The sequence below is a fragment of the Scylla paramamosain genome, chromosome 3 (genome assembly GCF_035594125.1).
Source record: "Scylla paramamosain isolate STU-SP2022 chromosome 3, ASM3559412v1, whole genome shotgun sequence".
NCBI lineage: Eukaryota > Metazoa > Arthropoda > Malacostraca > Decapoda > Portunidae > Scylla > Scylla paramamosain.
The window spans coordinates 19,353,156-19,365,962 of NC_087153.1; positions in this window are offsets into that span (position 1 = coordinate 19,353,156).

The window sequence follows — 12,807 nt, forward strand, 5'->3', positions numbered from 1 at the left end:
GCCAGCTGAAGTCGTCACTGATGGCTTCCAGCGACCAACGCGAGAAGTGGAACGCCACCTTACCCCTCGTCCTCCTCGGCATCCGGACGTCCCTCAAGCAGGACCTTCACCACTCTTCTGCCGAGCTCGTATACGGCACCACTCTTCGACTCCCTAGCGAGCTCCTTACCAGCTCACCCGACGCCGGCCCCTGCAGCGTCCAAGACTTCGCCAGCAGTCTTAAGGAGTCGATGAGAAACCTGCAGCCGGTGCAACCTCGCACGCACCCCGCCAAGACCTTCGTCAGCCAGGACCTCGAAGACTGCACACACGTCTTCGTCAGGGTTGACGCTGTCCGTAAACCACTACAGCGCCCCTACGAAGGCCCCTTCGAGGTCCTCCGCAGGACGAGGAAGCACATCACCATCAACAGAAACGGCTCTTCCGACGTCATAGCCATAGACCGAGTCAAGCCCGCCTACATCCTGCACACCCCGACGGCACCTCACGACCCGACATCGCCGGCCACGCCTTCAACACCACGCGCCACAGCTAAGCAGCACGTATCGTTCGTCGTGCCTCCTCACTCGGGGGAAGTTATGTAGCAAATAATCTAGTCAGCCATAGAAATATCCCATTTTCTCTCATCATTTTCTGTAAATATTCAGGGTACACTAAAGCTTACGCGCTTCTCAGAACCAGTAATGTATATTTTGTAACGTTTGATGTCTTCATGTCAACTCCTTTCAATTACAATAAATCAGTATTGCCATTTCTTAAATCATTAGCACCAGTTTCATCATCACCACTGTTAACATAGCTTCATGAGAGCGTAATATGTAAACACAAGTCATCGCTCCAAGCACTCCGTTTTCTGTTATATGTTTTCAGCCTTCCGTTCTCTTTCTACTGCACAGATTTTTCGTCTTTCATCTCTTCTTCCTCATTTTTTTATACATACATATTCTGTGCACGCTTTTCGACACATACGTTACACGTCTTTTCTATACATCATATTACTCCTTTCTTCACACAGACATACACACACACATTCACTCTCTTTGTCCATATCTTTATGTAAATCATTTTTTATGTTCAGTATTTCTTGTATATATGTTCATGTTTTTGTTAAATAAATGCAGAGAGAGTTCAACCAGTCTAACAAGTGGCTATGAATACAACCTTAGCTGGTGAACAAAAAGAGTTAAGAAATTAAAGGACTTGCTGACGGTTATCTGTCGGTTTTCTCTTCTCTATCCCTGGCGAGCTAAGAGATTAAAGGACTTGCACCTGCTGACGGTTACCTGTCGGTTTTCTCTTCTCTATTCCTGGCGGCTTTCACCTAGATCACTAGAATGTTAGGTACCAAAACGCTAAAATCCATGCAAATTAACTAATATGGGGAAATTAAAGGATATTACGAGAAATGTGTTTTATGAGTGTTTTTGAGCTTCTTAGGTACCAAAACTCTAAAATGCGTGAATAGCTTTTTATATGGAAAGGCGAAATAACACTACCAGAAACGTGTGTATTGATTGTTTGTCACATTGTTAGACCAAAACAACAAAATAAATGCAAAGTTTACATTACAAGAAATATGCCTTTTCAGTTTGTTTATTTGAGTGTTTTAGACACCAAAACGCAAAAACGCATTGAAATCACCCTTTTTGGGAACAGAAAATAACATTACGAAAAACGTGTCTTTTCAGTGATTTTGAGGTTCTTACGTACCAAAACGCTAAAACGTATCCAAACACGCTTTATGGAGAAGCAGACTAAAAAATTGTATTTTGAGTATTTTTGAGATTGTTAGGTCCAGAAACAGGAAAAATGCATTTTCTTGCTTCCCTATATTTTTTCCAGTTCCCTATATGGTGAAATGAAATTATCTTACCGGAAAGTGTATGATAAGTGTTTTCTTTTAATTCAAAACGCTAAAACGCGTGAAACGCACTTTATATGGAGAAACAGAACTAGATCATCAAAAACGAGTGTTCTTTTTGTTTTTTAACAATGTTAGACCCCAAAACGCCAAATTGCATGCAAAGCACTTTTTAAGGTGAAACTAAACGAATATACCAGAACCTTGCCTTTTCAGTGTTTTTCAGTGTTTTAGGAACCAAAACGCTAAAATGCATAGAATGCACTCTTCATTGAAATATAAAACAATATTATCAAAAACGTGATTTTTTTGCGTTTTTTGATGTTTTCACGAAGACGCTAAAATACATGCAAACACCCTTTATGGAGAAACAGAATAGTATTACCAAAAACATGTATCTTCAGTGTTTTTGAGTTTGTTACATAATAAAACGCCAAGATGCATGCAAAGTACGTTATATGGGAAAGGAAATGATACTGGAAGTATTAGGTACCAAAACGCTGAAACAAGTGATTAGCACTTTATATGGAGAAAAAGAACAACATTACCTAGAAAGTTTGTTCTGCATGTCTTTTTTTTTTACATTGTTAAGTACCAAAATACGAAAATGCATCCAAGGCACCCTATATGGGGAAACGAAAGGACATTACGAGAAACGTGTTTTGTGAGAGTGTTTTGACCTTCTTAGGTAGCAAAACTCTAAAACGCGCGAATAGCACTCTATATGGAGAAACAGAACAATATTACCAAAAACGCTTTTTTTGAGTGTTTATCTTATTGTTAGATACGAAAATGCCAAAATGCATGCAAAGCACTCTATATGGTAAAACGAAACCACATAACCACAAATATGTCTTTTATATGTTTTTTTTGAGCGTTTTTGTTCCCAAAATTGTGAAAATCATGTGAATAAAACGATTTCTCCAAAAATGTATATTAATGATCGTTTTTGAGCTGCTATGATACCAAAACGCAAAAACGTGTGAATAGCACACTAAATGCAGAAATAAAAGAATATCATTAAAACGGTGTGTTTTGAGTGTTTTCACATCGTTTGGTACTAAGACCCCTAATGTATGCAAAGCAATTTGTATGGGTAAAAAAAAAAAAAAAACTATGGGAAGCACCCTATATGGGAATAAAAAACAATATAAAAAAAAGAAAAGTGTATTTTGAGTGTTTTTAAGCCTCTTCCATACAAAAGCGGTGAAACGCATACAAAAGAATCTTTACTTACAAACAGAATATTACCAAAACCGGGGATTTTGATTGTTTTTGAGCTTTTTCCTTACAAAAACTCCAAAATGTATGCAAAAGTACTCTATATTAGGAAACGAAAGGACATCATCAGACATGTGTATAATGAGGGTTTCTGAGCTTCTTAGGTACCTGAGCAATAAATCACGTGAAAAACACCCTATATAGACCCAGAAAAACATTACCCAAAAAACTTACGTTTTTAATGTTTTCACTTTATATACCAAAACACCATGCAATGCATGTGATTTGAAAAATAGAACAACGTTACCAAAAACGTATATTGTTTGAGTTCGTTAGGTACCAAAACACCTAAAAGCATGCAAATCACTCTATATTTGGGAACAAAAGGATTTTATGAAACAGGTGTATAATAAGTGTTTTTGTGCTTCTTAACTACCGAAACGGTAAATTGCGTGAATAGCACTCTATATGGAGAAATATAAGAACATTACCAAAACGCGCATTTTCAGTGTTATCACATTGTTAGGTATAGAATCGTAAAAATGTAAGAAAACCACTCTATATGGGGAAACGCAACATTACCAAAAGACGTGTTTTAAATGCTTTTCAGTGTGTTAGATACCAAAATGCTAAAAACATTACCAAAATGGGTGTTTTTTGAGCTTCTTACGTATGAAACCGAAAAAAAAAACGCAGTCGAAACACCCGTTGTGGATAAACAGAATAACATTACCACAAAAGTGTATTTTGAATGATTTTGAGCTTGTTAGAAAGAAAAACGGCAAAATGCGTGCAAAATACCCAATATGGTGAAACAAAATCAGAGACGTGTATTATGAGTGTTATTGACCTTAGATAACAAAACGTTAAAACGCGTGAATAGCACTCTATATGTAGTAACAGAACATTATATATAAAAAAAAAAAAAAAAAAAAACGTGTTTCGTGTCTTTTTCTCATTGTTAGATAGCAAAACGCCAAAATGCATAGAAATATCTTTTTATTGGGAAACGAAACGACAATAGCAGAATAGTGCCTTTTTTTCAATTTTTCATCTTTTAGGGAAAAAAAAAAAACGCTAAAAAGCATGGGAAACACCCTATATGGGAATACAAAACAACATTACCAAAAACGTGCTTTTAGAGTGTCTTTAAGCTTCTTCATTATCAAAACGTTAAAACGCTTGCAAAAACACCTTTTATGAACAAGGAGAATAACGTATGGAGAAACATAACGAAACGTAACGAAACATTACCGAAAATGTGTATTTTGAGTGTTTTTCACTTAATTAGTACCAAGACGCCAAAATGCATGCCAATCACTCTATATGGGGAAACCAGAAACGCGTCTTTTTTATTGTTTTTGCATCTTTTAAGCACCAAAAGGCTAAAATGCATAGAAAGAGCACTATTTTGGAATGCAGAAGAACATTATCAAAAAAAGGTGTCTTTTGTGTGTTTTTGAGTATATTACGTACCAAAATCATAGAACGCATACAAAACACCCAGTATAGGGGAAAAAAAAAAAAATAGCATAAAAGTGTACTTGGAGTGTTTTTGAGCTTGTTAGGTAAAAAAAAAAAAAAGATAGCAAAATGCATGCAAAGTACCCTATGTAATAGAATAAAACGATATTACCAGAAGCGCAGTTTATGAATGTGACCTCCTTAGTTAACAAAACGCTAAAAAGAGTGAATAGCACTCTATATATAGAAATAAAACAACATTACCAAAATCGTGTCTTTTGAGTGTTATTCACATTGTTAAATAAGAAAACGCTAAAATTCATGCAAAGTACCTTTTTTGGAATAACGAAACGACATTACAAGAAACGTTTATCAAAAGTATTTTTGAGCTTCTTAAGTACCAAAATGCGAAAAACGCTTTAATAGCATTAATAGGATCTCTATTCAGAAACAAAACAACATTATCATAAACGTTCATATTCAGGTTTTTTTTTTTTTCTTTTTAATTGTTAGGTACCAAAATGCGAAAATGCATGTAAAGCAACATATATTGGGAAAATAAAAGATATTTCCAAAAACTTGTTTTTAAGTGTTTATGAGCATCTTAGGCACCTAAACATAACATAGGGAAACCAAACATTACGAAAAAACGCGTCTTTTGAGTGCTTTTGAGTTTCTTACTTACCAAACGCTAAAACGCATGCAAAACACTCTTTATGGAGCAAGAATAAAGTTACCAAAAGAAAGTATTTTGAGAGTTTAATTCTTGTTACATACAAAAATGCCAAAATGCATGGAAAATATCCTATATACGTTAACGAAAAAAAAAAAAAAACATTACTAGAAATGCGTTTCTTTATCAAGAAACAGAAAAATATTAACAAAAACTTGTATTTTGAGTTTTTTTTTATTATTATATTAAAAGTGCCAAAATGCATGTAAACACTCATAAATAGGGAAACGAAACGACATTACCAGAAATATGTCTTTTAGTAATTTTTTTTTTAGCGTGTTAGGCACCAAAACGTAAAAAAAAAAAAAACATGGAAATCACCCTGTAAGGGAATACGAAACAATATTACGAAAAACGTGCATTTTCTGTGCCTCTGAACCTCTTTTATACCAAAATTCTAAAACGCATGCAAAACACACTTTATGGAGAAACAGAATAACATTACCGAAAACAAGTATTTCAAGTGATTTTTGAGATTTTTACGTAGAAAAGCGCCAAATTGCATGCAAAGTACCCTACATGGGTAAACAAAAAGATATTACTAGAAATGTTTACTATGAGTCTATTTAAGCTTTTCAGGTTCCAAATACAAAAAAAAAAAAAAACACGTTAATGCCACTCTATATGGAGAAACAGAACATTATAAAAAAAAACATGTAATTTAAGAGTTTTATATGTTGTTAGGTACCTAAACGCCAAAATGCATGCAAAGACGCTTATATGGGGAAAAGACATTACAAGAAACGTATATTTTGAGTGTTTATGTCCATGTTAAGCACAAAAATGCTTAAAACCATGGAAAGCACCCTGTAATGGAACATAAAACATAATCAAAAACGTGTTTGGAATGTTTTTCACTTTCTTACGTAACAAAATAGAGACAAACATGCAAAACACCATTTTTGGAGAAACAAAATAACATTATGGAGAACCAATAATTTTATTTTTTTTTTTTTAGCTTGTTACATAGAAAAAGCAAAAATGCAGGCTATGTACATCTATATAACCAGAATTTTTGCACTTAATGCGGAAACGAAAAGACATCACGAAAGATATGTACTATGAGTGTTTTTTAGCTTCTTAGATACCAAAATTCTAAAAGCAGTAATAGCACTCTATATGGAGAAACAGGATGACATTACCAAAAACGTATATTATTAATATATTTTACATTGTTAGGTAGAAAAACGCCAAAATGCATGCAAAGAATCCTATATGGGAAAAGAAACGACATTTCCAGAAACGTCTCTTTTGAGTGTTTGTGAGCGTGTTAGGTACCAAAATGCTAAAAAAAGCAAATAAAGCACCTTACATGAGAAAACAAAATAACATTACCGAAAACGAGTCTTTTCAGTGTTTTGAGCTTATTACATAACAAGGCTCTTAAACGCATGCAAAGCACGAAGAAAGGGAATGATACCTAAAACAAAAAATTTCAGTGTTTTTGAGATTCTTACAGATAAATAAGCAAAAATAAGATGCATAATGAGTGTTTTTGAGCTTATTAGGTACCAAAACGCTAAAACGCATGAATATCTCTCTATATGGAGGAACAGAGCAACAAATAAAAAAAAAAAACGTGAGTTTTTAGTGTTACACATTGTTAGGTACCATAAAGCTAAAATGCATGCAAAGAATCCTATATTAGGAAAAGAAACATTTCCAGAAACGGATCTTTCAATGTTTATAAGCGTGTTAGGCAAACTGTAACAAACATGGAAATCACCTTATATGGATATACAAAACAACATTACAAAAACCATGTCCTTTCAGTGTTTTATGAGATTCTTATGTACGAAAAAACTAAACCACATTAAAAAAAAAAATCTCCTTGTAAAAAAACAGAATAATATTAACAAAAACAAGAGGTTTGAGTGTTTTTGAGCTTGTTACGTACATAAACACCAAAAATATGAAGAAGGTACCCTATATAGGGAAAAGAAATAACAGTAAGTGTATAGTAAGTGTATAATGAGTGCTTTTCAGCTTTTTAGGTATCAAAATGCGAAAACGCCTCAATAGCACTCTGTATGGAGAAACAAAGTTAGGTACTAAGACGCAAAAATACATTCAAAGCAGCATTATGAATAAATAAAACGTGATTTCCAGAAAAGTGTGAAAAAGCATGAAAGGAACTCTATAAGAGACAACAAAACAATATTACCGAAATACGTCTCTTTTCTCTGTTATTCAGCTACTTACATACCAGAATGCTTAAACGCATAAAAAAAAAAAATATGGAGAAACAATATAATTTTACCAAAAAAAACAGAATTTTGAGTGTTTTCTAGTTTCTTGCGTAGAAAAACGCCAAAATGCATGCAAATTAATCTAAATGGGGAAACGAAAAGACATTACGAAAAACGTGTATTATAAAAGTTTTGAGCTTCTAAGGTACCAAAATGCTAAAATACATCAAGAAACAACAACATTTACAAAATCGTGTATTTTCAATGTTTTTCACATTATTACGTTCAAAAAACGCCAAAATGCATGCAAAGCCCCCTTAAATAGGAAATCGAAACTACATTACCAGAAACACATATTTTCAGTGTCTTTAGCGCGTTAGGTACGAAAAACCCTAAAAAAACAACAAATGGAAATCCCCTATATGGAAACACAAAACCATTTTACAAAAAAACATGTCTTTTTTTTTTTCTGAAGTACCAAAACGCTAAAGACCATGCAAAACACACTTTATGAAGAAATAAAATAACATTATCGAGAGCAAATATTTTGAGTGTGAGATTTTAAAGTAGAAAACGCCGAAATGCATGTAAAGTACCCTATATGGGGAAACAAAGAGACTTTACGAGGTATTATTAGTGTTTTTGAACTTGAAAGTACTAAAACAGTAAACGAATGAATTCCATCCTATATTGAGAAACAGAACATTACCCAAAATATGTAATTTGAGTGTTTTTAAGATTGGTAGATACGAAAAAATCATCTGAAGCACCTTCTATAGGGAAACAAAGCAACATTTCCAGAAAAGTATCTTTTGAATCTTGTGTGTATATTAGGCACCAAAATGCTAAAAAACATGGAAAGCGAACTGCGTTTGAATATAAAACAACTTAAGCAAACACGTGTCTTTTGAATGTTTTACAGCTTCTTACTTACCAAAACGCTAAAACTCATGCAAAACAACATTTATGGAGAAACTGAATTAAGTGAGCAATAAACAGTATTTCAAGTGTTTTTAAGCTTGTTACGAAGAAAAACGCCAAAAATGCATTTTACATTAGTAGGTACCAAAACGCCAAAATACATGCAAACCATCCTATATGGGGAAAAGAAACAACATTTCAAAAACGTATCTTTCGAGTGTTTTTTGAGCGTGTTAACTCTAAAAACTATAAAAAAAGAAAAAAAAAACTCACCCTTTATTGGAATAGATAGCAACTTTACCGAAAACGTGTCTCTTGAGTGTTTTTTTTTTTTTTTAGCTTCTTACCAAAACGCTAAAATGCATACAGGACACGTTTTTTTATTTTTTTTATGGAGAAACAAAATAACTACAAAAAACAAGTATTTTTACTGTTTTGAGCTTGTTACACATAAAAACGCCGAAATGGATTCAAAGTTCCCTATATACCGAAACGAAAGGACATTAGAAAAGACGTGTATTATAAGTGTTTTTTTTTTTTTGGAGATTCTTAAGTAATAAAACGCTATAATGTATGAACAGCAGTCTATACGGAGAAACAGAACATTACAAAAACGTGTATTTTGAGTGTATTTCATTAATTGCCAAAGCGCCAAACTGCATGCAAAGCACCCTAGACGGGGAAAGAAAACGACATAACCAGCATCACCTCTTTTGAGTGTTTTCAGCGTGTTAGAAACCAAAATACGGAAAAGTATGGAAATCACTTCATATGGGAGTACAACATTACGAAAAACTTGGCTTTTGAGTGTTTTTGAGGTACTTAGGTACCAAAACACTAAAACGCATGCAAAACACCCTGTTTGGAAAAAGATAATAACCTTACAAAAAAAAAACAAGTATTTTGAGTATCTTGAGCTTGTTACATAGAAAAACGCGAAAACGCTTTAATACTACTCTATATAAAGAAACAGAACATTACCAAAAACGTGTACGGTACTTTGAACGTTTTCCACATTGTTAGATAACAAAACTCAAAACTGTTTGAAAACCCTTTATATATATTTATTATAAACGGCATTACAAGAAACGTTTCTTTTGAATGTTTTTTGTGCATGTTAGGCACAAAACGCAAAAAAAAAAAAAAAAAAATATGGAAAGCACCCTAAGTGGAAATAGATAACAACATTAACAGAAACGTGTCTTTGAAGTGTTTTTAAGTTACTTAAGTACCAAAACGTTAAAACGCATGCAAGACATCCTTAATGAAGAAATACAACAACATTACCAAAGAACAAGTATTTTGAATGTTTTTTTCCGCTTGTTACGTACAAAAATGCAAAATGCATGGAAAGTATCCTATATGGGGACACGAAAGAAATTTACCTAAGCGTGTATTATGAGTATTTTAGAGCTTCCTAAGTACCAAAACTCAAAACGCATGAATAGTACTCAGAAAAACAACACAAAAACGTATATTTTTAAGTCTATTTCACATTATTATTTACTAAAACGCCAAAAATGCTTGCAAAGCAAGCAATTTCTAGAAATATGTTTTTTTTTAGAGTTTTATTAGCGTGCTATGCACCAAACCGATAAAAAGTATAGAAAGCACTATATAAGGGAAATCCAAACATTTACCAAAAACGTCTCTTTTTATTTTGAGTTGCTTACGAACGCTAAAACCCTTTATAGAGTAACAAAATAACATTATCAAAAACAAGTATTTTGAGTGTTTTTGAGCTTGTAATCAAAATACGTTTCTCGTAATGTTCTTTCCTTTCCCATGTAGAGTAATTTCAATGGATTTTGGCGATACTTTACGTAAGAAGTTCAAAACACCCAAAATACTTGTTTTAGTGATGTTATTCTCTTTCTCAATAAACAGTGTTTTGCATGTGTTTTAGCGTTTTAGCACGTAAATAGCTAAAAAAGAAAAAAACACTTTAAGGGCACGCTTTTCGTAAAATTTGTTTGTTTTCCTATGTAGTGTGCTTTCCTTTATTTATTTTATCTTTTTTCTTTTTAGCATTTTGGTTCCGAACACGCTCATAAACACTCAAAAGACACGTCTCTAATAATGTCGATTCTTTTATCCATTTAGGGTGCTTTACCTGTATCTTGGTGTTTTCGCACTAATAATGTGAAACACACTGAAAATGCTCGTTTTTGATAATGTTATTATGTTTCTCGATATAGAGTGCTCGTCAAGAGTTTTAGCGTTTTGATACTGAAGAATTTCAAAAACAATTATAATACACGTTTCTCGTAATGTCTTCGTTTCTCCATTTGGGGACGTTGCATACATTTTGGCGTTTTTGTACGTAACAAGCTCAAAACATTCAAAATATTTGTTTCTCGTAATGTTATTCTTCTTAAAGAGTGTTTTTGTATAAGTTTTAGCGTTTTGGTGCGTAAGAAGTTAAGGAAACTCAAAAGACACGTTTTTGTTATGCTGTTTTCTGCTTCCATGCTTTTTAGCGTTTTTTTGCACAAAAACATGCAAAGTATAAGTTTCTTGAAATGTCGTTTCGTTTTTCCATATAAGCGGCTTTTTCTATGCATTTTGTCGTTTTAGTATCTATCTAACAATGTGAAAAACGATTCACACGTTTTTGGCAATGTTGTTCTGTTTCTAAATATAGAGTGATATTAACGCGTTTTAACTTTTTGGTACTTAAAGGCATTTTTGTGCCTAAAGGACACTCATAATACACGTTAGTCGTAATGGCTCCATATAGAGTATTTTGTATTTGCGGCAGTTTTCTACGTAAGAAGCTAAAAAAACACTCTAATTACTTGTTTTTGGTAATATCATTATATTTCTTTATAAAATGTGTTTTCCATGCGTTTTGTCGTTTTGGTACGTAGAAAGTTCCAAAACTCTCAAGAGATAAGTTTTTCCTAATGTTGTTTTGTATTCACATACAGAGTGACTTCCATGCTTTTTAGTGTTTTGATGCCTAAGACGATGAAAAACATTCGGAAGATACGATTCTGGTAATGCCATTTCGGTTCCCAATATTGGAGGCTTTTTTGATGCATTTTGGATGCGTTTTGTACCTAAATACACTCAAAATACACGTTTTTTTTGTTTATTTTATTCTGTTTCTCCATTTACAGTGATATGTATGCGTTTTAGCGTTTTGAAACCTAAGAAGCTCAAAAATTCTCATAATTCATGTTTTTCGTAATGTCTTTTTGTTTCACTATGTAGAGTACTTTGCATTGCATTTTGGGATTTTTCTATGTAACAAGCTCAAAAACACTGAAAATACATGTTTTTGGTAAAGGTATACTGTTTCTTCATTAGGGGTATTTTACATGCTTTTCAGAGTTTTGGTACATTAATAGCTTAAAAAAAGCACAGAAAATGGCTTTTTTTTATAATATTGTTTTCTTTTTCCATATACGGAGCTTTCCGTGCTCTTTTTTTTTTTTTTTTCATCTTGGTGCCTTGAATGCTCATAAACACTCAAAAGACACGTTTCTGGAAATCTCGTTTCCTTTCCCCATATAGAGTGTTTTGCATGTATTTTGGCATTTTGATCCCAAACTGTGAAATACACTCAAAATACATGCTTTTGGTCATGATGATATGTTTCTCCATATAGAGCAGTGTTGTTACTTTTTCTTCGTTTGGTACCTAACAAGCTTAAAAACACCCTTAAACTAAGAAGCGCAAAAACTCTCATAATATACACGTTTCTCGTAATGTGGTTTCGTTTCCCCATATAGGCTACTTGCATGCATTTTAAAGTTTTTATACGTAAAAAGCACGAAAACAATCAAAATATTTGTTTTTCGTACTTATTCCGTTTCCATACATTGTTTTGCATGCGTTTTAGTGTTTCAGTACGTAAGTAGCTCAAAACACTGAAAAGAGACATTTTTGGTAATGTTATTCTGCTTCCAATTATAGAGATTTATGTGTTTTAATGTTTTGGTATTGTAGGTCAAAAACATTAAAATACTCGTTTCTCGTAATGTCTTTTCGTCTCCCCATATAAGGTACTTTGCATGTGTTTTGGCGTTTTTCTACGTAACAATATGAAAAACACTTAAAATACTTGTAATAATACTTGTAATATTTTTTTGTTTCTCTATAAAGGGTGTTTTGCATGCGTTTTAGCTTTTAGATATGTAAATAATATAAAAAAAAATACTCAAAAACACGTTTCTTGTAATGCTGTTTAGTATTCCCATACAGGGTGATTTCCATGCTTTTTTTTTAGCGTTTTGGTGGCTACCACGCTGAAAAACACTCAAAAGACATTTTTTTTTTCATCATATAGGAGGCTTTGGATGCATTTTGGCGTTTTTGTACCTTATAATGTGAAAAAAAAGAACACTCAAAATATACGTCTTTAGATATAGAGTGCTTTTCATGTGTTTTAGCAATTTGATACCCGAGATACT